General features: G+C 42.9%; 1 pseudogene; it reads right to left on the bottom strand.

Moving 5' to 3' along the window:
* Nucleotides 1–4,570: 4,570 nt before the first annotated feature.
* On the bottom strand, nucleotides 4,571–6,010 carry LOC148157736 (uncharacterized; annotated as a pseudogene).
* Between the last annotated feature and the right edge of the window lie 6,584 nt (nucleotides 6,011–12,594).

The following is a 12,594-nucleotide window of genomic DNA, read 5'->3' as shown; positions in this document are numbered from 1 at the left end:
TTAAGCTAATTTAATCGTCGCTAACCGCTAACCGCTATCCAACCTGTCAGAAGGTGAAAGCTCTCTTTCTCTAATCATGAACGCATCACTGCAGGGCACTACAGGATCGCACTGATAGCAGCAATGCACAGCATCAGAGCTGCTTCTGATCTATGTTAGCTGTTTCTAGGGTCACTGAGATGTTGTAAGAAGCTAAAAGGAAACTATTTTCTGAGATTTGTTGGTAGATGTCTGTGGTTTATTAAGGCTGCGAGAAAGTGAGAGAGAGCAAGAATAGATGATCAGCAAAATGAGCAAATGTGTTCAATTAAATGAGGATTTCTGAGTTGAGTGCTCTCTGATTGCATGTCAGAAACGGGTGATTTGCTACATTCTTATTGTTGTTTTGCTAACCATTACAGGCAATGAAAAATGCTAAGAAAGTGCTAACTTCCATTTTTGTTTTTCCAACACTAATGTGATATTTTCACAAACAGAGGTTGTACAATCATATGTGTACCACTGGTTGAACATGATAAAAACTGTTAGAAATCCAAATACCAGCAACTTACACTTTCTCTTTGTCTTTTGTTTCTTTTGTTTTTTTAACAAATTTCCAGAAAACTGCAAAACAGCTGAAACACTGAGTTACTTTAAATCAAGGCTAAAAACCCACCTGTTTAGAGTTGCTTTTGGACCATAATAAATGGAACGTTGAAAGAATTATTTGATGTGTATTGATGATTTTAATGATGGCACTTGACAAAATGTCATGTCTGTTACGTCTAATTAGAGTTAATCAGTCGGGTTGGATCGGGCTTCTGCACAACGTCCACAGGTTTGGGTCGGGTTGGAATTTAAACTCCAATCATTGTCTTAGTAACCAGGAACTTCATGAAGAGTGCAGCACAGTTTTACACTTTCGAGTTTTTAACCTCTGTCTCTAGTTGAAGTTGATAGATTTGGGTAGCCTCTCTGAAAATCTAAGGAATCTAAGAATAGTTAAAAGGATAGTTAAAATATTTACATTTTCCAAGGATGACACACACAGAGAGATTGCTGCTTTTGTAATGCCAGCTGCATTAACCCACAAATGATAAATTCAACAGGCCAAAGACAGTTTAAAAAATGTTAGCTTCATGATCATTTGGTCTTTTGTTTAAAATTTGTTCATCCCAGTTTCACAGTAGCTGCACTTCCAACAATATTTGTAGCTAATGTTGAAAAAACACTATTCTGAAAATGCAATAAGTCATAAAAAAAACCTGCCGAGCCATCATCCTCCTATCACTTCCTATCATCATCTTCGTCTTTTCCACTGACAGCAACACATCTGGCTGTTGATCACATGATTCATGCGATGTAAAATAAGTGTCTCTATTGCAGTTTTGCAAAATGCACGAATCTCGAGGCACCCGAAAAACCACCTGGTCCTAGCACAAAAACATTTTAACGAAAAACAGAAGTTTTTTTTTTTTGTTTTAATTGCTGTGTTTTATTTTTGTAATTCCAGTTTGTCGAGTTAAATGGCCAATGGAAACACAGCTGGTTACAGAGTGATGCTTTCTCTGCCACTAACACCTATGATTCATGACCGCTCTTCAGGGCAGGAAGGCAAAAAGAAAAGTGCAATATCTTCATAAAACAAGAGACTGAAAACTGACTACAGTCGATTGTTGTGTCTTAGCTGCATTTTAGTCAGCTGCTCCGTATTTCATGAACATGATAAAGTTCTGGGTTGATGTTTCGTGGTTCCACAGCCGACCAGGTGAACACTCTGCCCTCAGCGTGTCCTAACAGGTGCTTCAGGCTCAGTGCCCTTGTAAGGACACAGTGTGCAGAGCTCGGCTTAGTTGTTTACTCTCCGACTCAAGCAGCTGTGCAGTACATTTATAAAACTCTCATAAGTACACTACAGATGGATACGGGTCCCCCCACCCCCGCACCTCGCCACCACCACTCCCTGGTCTCATGATTAATGAGCAGCACTTGGAGCCGCATGTGTTGCCGCCTCTCAGCGCCGACTTGTCTTTCCGGACCCGACATTTTGTATCCTCTGTGAAAAATGAGCTCCTCTGTGTCGTTCATTACAGCGCTCCCCAGCCGCAGCTCTCCCATGCATATTCCTGTTCGCTGAGCCTCGTGCCATGCTTTCTTACTCCGTGTGGGTGTCCGTGTCAATTTGCATCAGACTCACTTATCAAGGCAGCAATCCAGAGAAATGCATGCCGAGGGAATGAGTTGACAGTAATTTGGGACCGCTACAAAGGGAGACAAGTCAATACAGGACAAGCTGACAGCCCAGAGAGGATGGATTGCAGAGTTCCAGTGGCAAGTCTTTGCTGCCTGGGAAGCCCTGGTATGGCAGGAGAGTGGCCACTTTTCTGCTGCCCATGCACAGTGTTATGACAATGGCCCGGTAATGATTGTTCTCCCCCTGAAGTTATTGCTGTAATTTGGTCTGTTGCAGAATGGAGTCCATTTGTCTAACGCAGGCCACAGCCGGTGTACTGAATCGACACGCTCCTGCTGGTGTACACACAGGCCCACACGCGCGCACACAGCAAAATGCTGGCGCGCCCGCTCACAAAGCACCATTGTGAGCGCACAGATAAACACACTCCTGCAACTCAGCACTCTCTCAAGGGCATGTTTCAGTAAAGCGGCGTTGGGGAGGAAGGGGGAGGCGGTGGAAGCCATCTGATGGATTGGACCTGGAGACGGCAGCGGAGGCAAATCCCCTAATGTGGCATAAATACGGCTGCCGCGCTGCGATCGCTCTCCACAGACAATGTAAATTATATTGTCAGACTCAGTCATTTCCCCGCTTGCTGCGCAGCTAACAAGAGTCACCCGCCAAAGCTCAACAGGGAAAGGAGGAGGCCTTAGTTTGGAAGGACGGGAGAATCAACTGAGTTAGCAAACCAGTAGCAACAACACAGAAACGGTTAAATGGAAGCAAATGGAGAGGAAAAAGGAAGTGTTCATGCTTTTGATGCCATTTTCAGGAGCTTTCTGCACAGTCTTGGTCAAAATGTGTAAGGCTAACTGTGCACACTGGCGTATTTGAAAAGTTTAAGTCACATAAATCTAAGCGTGAAAAAACAAAGGGGACATAAATTTTGCGATGGCCTTGGAGGGTGTCACTGTTGATGTGCTCCTGTTCTGAATAGTGTCTGTGCATTGGGATCAGGAGTGTGATATTCACTGTATTGCTCTGAATCAGGACTGGGTTTGTTTTTCAGGTGATGCAACATTTTTTTATGTTCCAGGATTAGAAATGTGTCACGTTTCCTGGGTGTTTGGGCTTTGTGTTTATGTTTTATTTGTGGGTGATTTGTGTTCTTTATTGACAGAGTATTAGGACTACGCTAAGACAATAAAACAATAAAATTACAACAATAAAGTCATAATGAGAATAAAATTGTAGTAACACGAGAAAAGCCAGAATTGTATGACTTTATTGTTATGATTGTATTCTCATAATAATGTGACTTTATTCTTGAAATACTGTGTTTCCCTTCTCATAATTTCAACAACTTTATTCTTGTAATTTTATTTATATATTTAACTTTTGTAGTATAGCCCTAATACTCTGTATATTATGTTTCTGCCATATTAATTCTGTCCTCCAGGTGTTTTATTCTTGTGTTCTGCTTACTGTATTTTTATATTATCTCCTGAAGTTTAGAGCATTCCTGTCACTACCTACTATGTTTGTATTTTGTTTTCGTGACTATATCAGTTCAGGTTTTACCATGTTCTGTTCACTAACCTGTATTTTTCATACAAGTTCATTCCTTTGTATTTAGTTTAGTATTTATTGGGATTACATCACTTTTGATACAAAACCGTCCAGCTGTCCAAAAATCTCCATGGCAGCATGGTTTATCTGGTGAGCAAAATGTTTATGCTACAGCTTCAAATGCAGAACTAGCATTAGTTAGCATTAGTGTTTTTAACTTTACATCAAAAGAGATTTATGGGCAAGGATAATACTGCTAGTCAGATTGCAGCCACATCAAGTGTTTATCAAATCATTAATAATATTTTGGGAGATGATTAATGGCTGTGAAGAAAGCTTTAGGGGTATCCAGGTAAGTCCGAAAGGTGCCAAGATCATCTCAAGAAAGGACATTAACTGAGGCAGACTGTGGAGGACAGAAGTTATGTTAGGTCCTCTGGTGAAGGCAGACTGATGGAGACGTGGAAAAAAGGTCTGCCGAGAGAAGAAGAGCTGAATATAAACATGAGTGAGCTGTTGTACCAACAGTGAAGACCCTGGGATCATTCATGTGTGAAATTCCCTCTGATCCATCAGACAATGCTGCGTGAACGCCGCCATGAATCTAGAATGGCATCAGAACCTCCTCCTAGAGCAACTTCTAGGATCCGTTTGGTCACATATAAAGCTTTTGAAATTACATTTTCTAGAAATTAATACCACCTTTCTTGAGGACAATTTACATTGGTCAATCACCCCAATTTACATGATTTTGGAAATCTAGGGGGAACCGGAGCACCCGGAGAAAACTCCACTAACACTGGGAGAACATACAAACTCCCACAGAAAGAGGCGCTTGGTTAAGAACTAAGATCTCTTTTCTGTGAAGATGCTGCTACAGTACCGTTGTTGGGGGACAGTGAGTTGCTTTTGGAGACTGTCCTTCTCGGCTCCAAGTTCACTGATAATCATTTTCAGTGAGTGAGCTTTCATCTCTTTATCTACCTCCTGCTTAAATATTTCTGCTTGCTGTCTTAAAGCAGGAACATCTCCTTCATATGTAATTTTAAGCTCCTGGTAAGAAACTTTAGCCTGCTCCAGTTCACTTTGGAGATGTTTTATGGTCTCTGGATTGCTGCTGCAGGAAAGAGAACTCTAGTGCCATTTTCTGATGCAGATTGTTCTTTTCAGCTCTAAGTACATTGATAAGATGATGGTCATTCTTGGCTCTTTCCAAATTAGCTTCTTTCTCACAATTCACCTCATACTGATAAACTTCTGCTTTCTCTCACAGGGCAGAAACATCTGCTTCATTCCTCCTGTTTAATTCTTGGTATGAAATCTTAAACAGCACCAGCTCACTCTGCAGACGGTTCTCTGTTTCCTGCAGGCAGGCAATCTCCTTGGACATTTTTTCTTGGAGATCGTCCTTCTCAGCTCTCAGGTCTTAAAGGAGCTGCTCTTGCTTGATTTTTTTCTTCATAAAACATCTGCATGTTGACCTGCAGGTTCCCTTCACCTGCAGCTTCATGTTTCCATTGAAGCTCCTCGTAGCGAGTCTTGATTTGGTCCAGCTCTTGTTGGAGGGCGTCACTTTTCTCTTTTTCTGCCTGGATTTGTGACCTGAATGCTTCCTCACCAACAATATGAGCTACCTTCAATTGCTCAAATTCCTTCTGCAGCAGCCTTTTCGTCTTGTGTTTTATGTCGCTGTGCACCCTGGAAGCGATTATAGCTCGTCTGAGAGACTCTGAATCAGAAAACTCTTCTCCTGTCAGTAGTTCTCTCTTCATCTCCTTGAATCTTTTCTGCCCTTGTAACTCGGCTTTTGTATTCTCCAGTTCTCTTTGCACGTAGACTAGCTTTTGGTTCTCTCAAACCATCTTGCTCTCTCCTTTTCCAAAAGAGAGCCAAGTCTCTGGATCTCTCTCTGTAACTCAATGGGAGGCGTTCTGTTCTCAGTCCAGCCTTGCAGATTCTGTCCAGCTCTCCATGCTCCATGCTGGGGTCTCATCTCACCGTTGGAGGAATGTGGCCTTTGGTTCAACATGTTGGACAAAACAATGTTTGTTAAAATCCATTTTGATCAGCAAACGATCTCAATGTTCAACTTTGAAAGAGCTTTGCGAACGTCTGAACTTGTCAGTAGTGCAGCAAGCAATGACAAGAATGTAGAAGTTTGTTACATACATACAGAGCTGATGACATCACAAGCAGGACTCTAGTTGTGACATCACAGAGTTTTCCTTCATCTTTGGAATGATGATGTGAGTGTTTGAGAACTCTACCACACTGACCAACCAACCTCCCCCATCATCCTCCTCCTCACCTTCCTTCCCCCCATATTGGAATTGGGATGGGTTATATAGTGTTAGGGTGGCTCTGATTTATTCTTTCTGTAGATTTTTGTTCATGGTTATTTTTTGTTGAGACATTGCAACTTAGGACAGTTGTCCCCTCTGGTTTTGGATGACATACAGTTGGAAGATTTTTGCTCTTTCTCTTTTAGTTTTGGGCAGTTGCTATGATGCGTATCCATGGCAAAGCGGTATTATTTTTACGAGCGGGAGACACTAATCATCAGAAAGAAGAGCGCAGTGCGAGACAACAAAGGACCTAATCTGGATCCTGGACATTTCTCCACAACACTTTGAACCATTTATACCAGCAGAACTAACAAAGGTGATCGTTACCTTAACGAGCTAAAAATAAATGCCGTGCTGCCGCTGAGACAGGCAGAGCTGGATGCTCTTTGAGATACTAACAGGGGCTATGCTGCCTGCGGTACTGACATCACCGATCTGACAAGGACCCATGAAGGTCCGGTGTTAAACACCGGACTTGTGTAACAGTGGACTCTAAACAAGCACAGATATTGCAAACCGGACACAGGGCTATAGACGGTGGGAGACACACAAAGGCAAGCAGCGCTAATGGAGCTATCACTACTGGAAATGCTAATCGAGCTAGAGCACCAGTACTGTGAAACCACTACCAACACAGGACGAAGTTCAGACCCTCAACCGCTGTTACCTAACTGGACACAGAGCTACAGAGGTACTTACCGGATCACGCAGTCCGACCAGAGGTAAATGTCATTTATTGTTTCATTTATGAAGCTGAAGGCAGCAGCAAAACACCAGCTGCCGTCCTCTTCCTCTGTTTGTTCCTCCTCAAATTCATCACCTCTTCTAATTTCCACGTTCAGATCGTTTTCAATGCACTCCGGTTCAAATTAAAAAGGCTTAATAACTTTACTCATCACTGTTTTGGCTGGAGAAGCCAGGCTGTTGGACTGTACGTCATTTACCCATAATGCATTGCAGCGTGAACAACATGATAACATTCCTCTGAAAATAGTTTATTCAAATTTCAAAAACTAAATAACCTACAGTATTATTACTGTATTGTTTGTACATCTAAATATTTCCCAAATAAGGTCTATTTTTATAACTAATCGTGGTTCCCTTTAAAAGCTTTTGAAACTTATGGAAAACTTGTAAATAAACTTCAGTATACCATAAAACTATCTCATAAAACGATCTAATAACAGTTAAGAAGTAAAGTTAATGGAAAAATAACTTGTGGGTCCGTGTCCGTTATTCAGTCTTTGGGCAAAACACTTCACCCTGGTGTTGGTCACAGAGCCCAGTGGCACCAGCACATGAGATCCTCACTTCTCTCAGACCTCCCCAGGCCAGTGGCTACTATCCTTTAGCTTGCCACCATCAACGTGTGAATGTGTGGGTGAATGAGTGAATGTAATGTGAAGCAACTTGGGGTCCTCTGGACTGGATAAACCTCTATACAACTACAGGCTGTTTACAATTTACCAAGGTTTCAAACTTTTGGCCTCGGCAGTCAGAGATGACTAATGTGATGGAGGCAATGACAGGATGCCGTAGCGCACCCATGTTAGAGCTAAGCTCCCCACGTGTTTGCTTGATGCCTGCAGATTCTCTGGGGTGGAAAAAGCTCATTGCTGAGGTCCATGAATAAAATCCAATGTGATGCACTGACTTCCATCATCAAAGAACCTCCCACTGCTGGGAACAGCTCAAGGCTGTGCAAAAGGCCAAAAGATTTAGTGCCAGAATTACCCCTTGTGGACTGCTCTTTGTCTCCTTCGTTCCGTCTCTCGGTCTTTACCAAAATTGTCCTTCCTGTGTCTTGCTGCTGCTGCTGCAGCTGCTTTTTGTCACGTTTGTTCCAAGAGTTTGTCAGGCCGCAGCTGTTTGATCCTCACCACAGTTGTGTTCTCACAACAAGCTTGTGTTGCTAAGGAAGGCCTGTCAGATGTTCATTATGGTGCATGAAATTTTCTCCCAGTTCTTGTAAAACTGAGCGACACCCTGTAAAACCTTGTGAAAGGGGTGCTGTGGTGGCGCAGGGGTGAAAGCACAACCCACATATGGAGGCCTTAGTCCTCAACGCAGACGTCACGGATTCGAGTCCCGGCCTGATGACCTTTGCCGCATGTCTTCCCCCACCAATTCACTGTCAAATAAGAGCCAATAAAACCGTTTCTAAAAAAAAAAAAAGTGTAGACGACAAGATGGCATCAATGTCCTTGGAAGGAAACCACTTCCGGTGCTGCAAACGCCTACAGCACATCAGACTGTACAGTTCTAGCAATTACAATGCAACAAGTAGATCCATGCATAAGCAGATCAAACAAGCAAACAAGCATCTTTTTTCACACATCCCTTATTCCCAAGCACTGAAGGCCACAAAGTTATCCAAGCTTGCAAGCTAACGTGCACAGGAACAGCTTTGCCCTCTCCCCGTCAGACATTTCCTCCCATAGTCGGCTAAAAAAGTGTTTCCCAATGCTGACAGGGAGAATGGATGGCCTCCATTACGTTTGGCTACAAACACATTCCGCCAGGATGAAGGGGCCGTAAATTATCCCGCGAACGCGCAGCACAGGCCACAGTCGAGCCAACAACACCCCCTCCAGACCCCTGCTCCTCCCCACCTCCACCACACACACACACACACACACACACACACACATTTTTAATGGGGTTGGCCCATCCACAGTTTGCAAAACACTGAATCACACGCCCCATATCCAAACACACACTGTCACCTGTGTGTATATAGACGATGTGTGCGTGCGCGTGTATGCATTTGTGTGTATGTTACTGAAATAGACCAGGCTTGTTGAATCAAGCACCTGGGAATAAGTCCTTGAACGTATCATCTGAATAAGTCGGGCTTTAACAAAGACGTACAGTGTGATGGATAGCGGCCCGGTTGCTCTCTCGTGACTGGGCACAACAGACTTCTGTTACATTACAGAACAATAAATGTGCGACGGGCTGCGCTCTGACAGGTCTAATGATGTGAAGCTGGAGGGTGTAACTGTAGAAACATCAGCACTATGTCGGGTCACATTCAGTTCACATGACACAAGAGTTGCTGGCAGCTGGTAAACCATCAAATAGGCTGAGACGTTGCCCTGTGGCGCGGTGAAATGCTAAGCATTTGCGCGTAAATCATTACAGTGCAACAGTCAAATGTCAGCTCCCACAAAGGTAGTTTGTTCGTCTTGGGTGACGGTCCCCTCCCAGCCTCAGCACGCAGCGTTGACTGGAATCTATGTCCCTTTCTTTGTTTTTTTCTTTTTGGGTTGTTGACAACAAAATCCCCAAAGGCGATTCCTTCCAACTGTAACCAGCTTCCTTTCTTCTTCCTCGTGACATTTCATCTGCGTGTTTGTCTCCACTGCTTCTATTCAGGCTTTTACAAGGACACCTGAGAGGCCTAAATGGGGCCTCAAGTTGAGGGCTTTTAAAAGTGAAGGAGAGTGTGTTTAAGCTTCAAGGCTAATGCACCGCGTCTCGCAAAAGCCTTCATGTCCCGGTCAGTGTTTCCGCATGTTGCTTTACAACTACAAATTTGCCATGTGTTTTATCTTATAGAACAACACAAAGTCAATGATACTTGGGAGGTGGAAGGAAATTTAGATAATTTTCTAAATGTTTTGAGCATTTGATGTGCGTTGACATTCTACCTTCTCTGATATTCCTAATTAAAACTGCAGTATGCAACTTTTATTAAAAGAAAAGTTTTTATTTATTTGTTGAAACTGTCATCATGTTGTGACAGTATCAAATGATCTGTGTTAAACATCTAACTTCTCTGCCGTCTCCCATGCTTCTTCAGCCAGTAGTAACCAATCAGAGCCAGAAGGAGCATCTTGGCGCTGTTAATCATCCTTGTGTACGTGCCACTCAGACCATCCCCCTGTCTCTCTGCTACACTACAGCTAGCTCCTCACAACAGAGCCAGTCATGAATGCTAAGGCTGGTTAGCATGGCCACCAATGACTGCAGATAAGCAGCTTTTCTGTAACGGTGATGGTGCGTTCACATCAAATGCGTTTTGAGTGTCAGGCGTGTCTGGTTTACATTCAAAGTCTATGCGGAGGCACATCGAGGGTCACTGCGGTGCATTTCAAACATCTAGTGCAGCATGATTTAACTGTTTGGAACGTTTTGAGTGTTTGAAGCATTGAGAACGTCTGTAGCTGATTCGTCCCTGACGTGCCTTCACATAGACTTTGAATCAATCAATCAATCAAATTTTATTTTTTTAGCACATTTCAGCAGCAAGGCATTTCAAAGTGCTTTACATCATAACAAACACAAAAACACAAAGCCATGCAAAATAGAATCAACAGTCAAAACATGTAAACAATGTAAACCAGATGCGCGAAACGCTAAGTGTAGAACAAAATGTCAAGCGTCTGCATTCAAAGTGCACACGCGTCAAACTTGAAGTGCCGACCGCGTGTAAATGCACCATAAGTTGTTTTTCTGCCATCAGCACATTTAGCAGTGCATACACATGGTTGGTTGACAGCGCTAAGACCCTCCTCCAGGCTCTGATTGGTTGTTTCTGACTGGGAGCACTGCTTTTATTTCTACAGACGGCAATAGTAGCACTAGGAGGTGGAGGAAATTGATCTGTCTCGCATTATACAGTCACAACATGGTGACAGTTTTAACAAATTATGTACAAAACACATTTTTATGAAAGTTACATACTGCAGCTTTAAGATCCAGGGCAAGAAACTGCCTTCAGAAGTCAACTAATATGTAAACAGAGTCCAGCTGTGCTTGAGAAAAAATAAATACAATGTGACAAACTAATATGACTGAGCATTACCCTGAACACACCACTACCTCTGTGAAACACGGTGGCAGCAGAATGGTGCTGTGGGAAGACCTGTGTCGTTTCAGCGTGGACAGAAACGTTGGTACACAGATCGATGAATCTAGATGTTGAGCATAGTCCATCCATGAAACTGGCCTGAAGTCCAGACTGAAATCCCATTGAGAATCTGTGGCAAGAGTTAAAAATCAGTTTTCACAGACACCCTGCATCCATTCCAGCTGAGCTTAAGTTACAAAGAATGTGCAAATATTTCAGTCTCTACATGTACACACCTGCTACAGATGGATCCCAAACACATGCAGCTGTAATTGCAGCAAATTGTGTTTCTACAAATTATTCACTCTGCCTAAAAACATATAAACAAACACTTTAGAGATTCTTATTTGTGAAAAGTTTTTTTATGATTATCTTTTAGTTTTTGTTTCACAATTTTTTTGTTTCACAATTTTTTTTCTGTTGGTTTGTCATATAAATTCCCAAAACAGTCACTGGATCTTGTGGAAAACAACAGCAGGTTCCTTGACACAAATGCTTTTGCAGATCCAGATCCAGTGATATTTAGTCTAGATGCATCATTTAAATACATAATTTGAATATTTGTCTAGCATCATAGCATCGAGTTAGGTTTTGTCCTCGTCATTTTGTTACTGATTACTTCTGGCAGCCGTGCTGCAGAATGTAATTGGATGAGTTTCAGTGAAACACATCATAATCCCCACAGTTTTCACTGGATGTTCTTTTTCCAGGGAATGGATTCCTTGGAATTACCAGGGAAACTGTATCCCAGCAGACATGCTTTTCTTTTTCTTTCTCCTTTTCTAATTAGAAGTAAAACAACTTTTGGAAACGGTTTCAAACTTAGCCAGCCAGCTGCCGTCAAGAAAGTTTTGAAAGGTTGGACAAGATCGACACACAATTCAAACTGTCGTTACTCAGCCAGCAGCTTGTAGGGTTGTCAAAACAATCAGTGTTAGGGAGGCGCAGTGCTTTCTGTTTAGGTTTACTGAAATTAGGCTAAAACAAATCTTAATACAAAACATGTTACCCTTTAGCTAAATGAACAAGATTTAGTGTCATGTTGCTCACATCTATTGCTCAACGGGAATTAATCTGTAGCACCTGAAGTCTTACCTGAACCTCGCAACGCGGCAACGCCAGCCCCTCGTCTTCCCCCCTTAGGCTCACATGATGGGAGAACCAGCTGCAGGGTCATGCCTGAGGTCAAATGGGCCATGGTGACAGGTCGTATTATACCTGCTGCTGACAGGGGAGGAAAGGGGTCAGCAGTTCCATTTGGACCGAGAAGGGAAAAAGAGGAGGTGAGAGGAGTGGGTGGAGGAGGAATGGAGCTCCTTTCATTGCTGGCCTTTCTGAGTGACGGGCAGCGCAGCTGTGACTCGGATGGTGCATACCAACATACACGGGCCCGGGTCCACATGGACAGGACCGCAAGAATGTGGCGGGGGCATAGACCCAACTCACGAAATTCTATTTACACATCATGTAAAATCATGACCACCTCATGAATCTGAAAAAAAAAAGAAAAGAAAAAAAAAGTTCTGCATGGTTTGGATTAAATCAAGGCTTAGAAAAACAGGTGTGTTCACTGGGAAGGAGTTAAAAGTGACAAAAACTTACCAGCCAGGTAGAATACAAAACAACCAGGGTGCTGCGGTGGAACAGGGGTTATGCATAACCCACATGAG

Source organism: Poecilia mexicana, unplaced genomic scaffold (assembly GCF_051168715.1).
Source record: "Poecilia mexicana isolate PSO_F unplaced genomic scaffold, ASM5116871v1 scaffold_9, whole genome shotgun sequence".
In the NCBI taxonomy this organism is placed as follows: domain Eukaryota; kingdom Metazoa; phylum Chordata; class Actinopteri; order Cyprinodontiformes; family Poeciliidae; genus Poecilia; species Poecilia mexicana.
The sequence above is the reverse complement of the archived record's forward strand: the minus strand, read 5'-3'. Positions and strand labels throughout refer to the sequence as shown.